General features: G+C 32.3%; 1 protein-coding gene across 1 annotated transcript in view; it reads left to right on the top strand.

The window, feature by feature from the left end:
• Window positions 1-264: 264 nt before the first annotated feature.
• Window positions 265-2,500, top strand: part of LOC122245726 (torsin-1B) — a 5,339-nt gene continuing 3,103 nt past the window's right edge. The window contains exon 1 of the mRNA XM_043003661.2: window positions 265-390. The gene's annotated coding sequence lies outside the window, so the exon portion shown is untranslated. The remainder of the gene's footprint in view (window positions 391-2,500) is intronic.

The following is a 2,500-nucleotide window of genomic DNA, read 5'->3' on the forward strand; positions in this document are numbered from 1 at the left end:
AGTCATGAATTGCAAAAATGGAGGAACTACTTATACTAATACTCCCTAGGCTTTTCATCTCTGACAAATATTTGAATAAGTAAAAAAGAGAAAAAAGTACATTCGTCATAAACGATCAAATTACCAATTAACATATTTATATTTTCACTAATGAAAACTGTAATATACACAATAGAAACAACTATCACACTTTCAGAAAAAGAAATCACACTCGTATCATCATATAAATAAAAACCATATAAGATACAAATAAAAAATAACTACAACAAAGCCTAACAAACACAAACCAACACCTAACATCAGAGAAAATAAGTTAAAACCAAGAACATACAAGATACAGGTGTTAGTCACCCACAACGCGGAGCCAAGAAAGGTCATCAGGCGAAACAGGTTATTACATTTTCGCTTATTATTCATATTATTATTGCTTCTAGGCCTTATTTTTGCCTCTTCTGGTGTTTCTTGTCTCATTTTGTGAAGGATACATGGTGGCCTCTGATATGAATTGGAGTTGGTTAGATGTAGATGTGTATAATAATTGCTTTTGTAAAATAGATAATTTCGAAAGTGCATCGAGTTGAAGATTAAAAGTAATGCTTGCGTGTGGATTACGTTTTCTTTTTTTCTTTTTATTGCATTTAAAAAAAAATCTCTCAGGTGTTGTTTACATTCGAGGATACTCTGTGACTTCAGAGACATCCCAATTATCTAAATTTTAATGGTCTTTCCTCCATCTTTCAGTATAATGACTTTGGTCAATTCACACCAAAAGACAGATCCTTTTTTCTCTCCCTCGATTAAGCCAAAGATGAAGCTAAATAGCTTCGTCAGGTACCTTTTTTTCAATTATTATTTGTTATTGAAGTTTTCAAGCATTGTCTTGCGAAAATGTACCTTATTAGCCTACAAGCTATTTCTTGTCTGAATGTAGATTATACTCTTTTTTTTTTCTTTTGTTTGAGTGCTATATGTGCAGAAATTTGGCTATAGCAGAAGGCACTGCAGTTGTATCTTAGTTAACTGATTGTGTTAGTCTTTGAGTTTCTTCAGATTATTTTCTATATATGTTTTTTATATACCCATTGGCTCATTTTGTTTCTATTGTGTGATCCCTCCTTTAAAGATTTAACTTTTTTTTCATGAAGTCAAAAGCAAATTGAGCTTGTCAGACAGTCTTATTCATGAACTAATACAAAATATAACCTTGTCTAGAACAATCTTAGTTTTGTCTGTATCCTAACTCTTCCTTTAGTTTACCTTATCTAACCTATCCCTTCCCAAGCTTAGCCTAACCTATCCTTATCTTCCCTTGCCCTACTTTATCTAACCTAACCTCACCTAACCTAGCCTAACCTAACCTAACCTGCCCAACTGCACCTTATTCTATACTAACCTTACCTTCCCTTACCTTCCCTTCCCTTACCTTAGTATAGTGTGTCTTATTTCGTTATAGTCTTAGCTGTGACCAAGTCTTACATTAGCCTAGTCTTTGTTTGATCTTCATTCTAAACTTAAATAGTACAACTACATTACTTTTGCAAGGTGTGAGTTACGAATAACTATTAGTTTGACTCTCTATTTATTTTATGTCATAATATGTTTTTAAGATAACATGTGTAAGTATAGATGTAAAATAAACAAGATAAAACATGATTATTGATATATAAAATAAATCTTCAATTTATACTCCATTCCATCTGGATGTCAGGGAAGGCTCCACCTCTTTCCCATTAGGTACCAAATGGCTGGCAACAAGAAGTAACATTTACCGTCATACCACAGAGCTCATGATATCTCAAAATTACTTCTATTACCCAATAGAAAACTTCCTTAAAACATGTAGATTTGTAGTTATGTGTTTTATTTTTCTTTCTTCCTCTTCTTCTTTCTTTCTTTTTCTTCTTTCTTTTCTTTCTCCACTATACTTGTGAAAAGGTTTGTTGTAGAAATTCTCATTTCAAGTAATGGAAATAGAGCAATAAAAAGTAGAAGAACGATTGGCCTGATCTGGAGTGCCGTTAAAGTGGCTTCAGATTCTAGTACTACATCAAGCAATGCAGTTGCATCCCCACTTCTTATTTTTTATAGTAAATATTGTTTCATTTCATTAAGGCAGTAAGTTTTGTTTTTTTCATTATCTTTGTGTGATCCTAGCTTTTATATCTTGAATTAGATACCATAGTGTTACATGGGTCATAAGTTGGCATTCTCTCTCTCTCTCTCTCTATCTATCTATCTATCCTTGTCTCTCTCCCTTCTCTTTCTCTTTTTCTATTTTTCTCTTATTCTCTCTTTCACTCTATCTCTCCTAGTCTCTCTCCCTCTGCCTTCTCTTTCTCTGTTTATCTTTTTCTCTTTTTTTTTTCTCTCTTTTTCTCTTTTTTCTCTTTTTCTCTATTTTTCATTTTTTCTTTTCTCCTTCTTTCTCTCTCTTTCTATCTTTCTCTCTTTTTCTCTTTCTCTTTTTCTATCTCTCTATTTCTATTTTCTATTTCTATTT

The sequence above is a fragment of the Penaeus japonicus genome, unplaced genomic scaffold (assembly GCF_977035675.1).
Source record: "Penaeus japonicus unplaced genomic scaffold, GWHDUDI00000001_assembly GWHDUDI00000037, whole genome shotgun sequence".
NCBI classification, from domain to species: domain Eukaryota; kingdom Metazoa; phylum Arthropoda; class Malacostraca; order Decapoda; family Penaeidae; genus Penaeus; species Penaeus japonicus.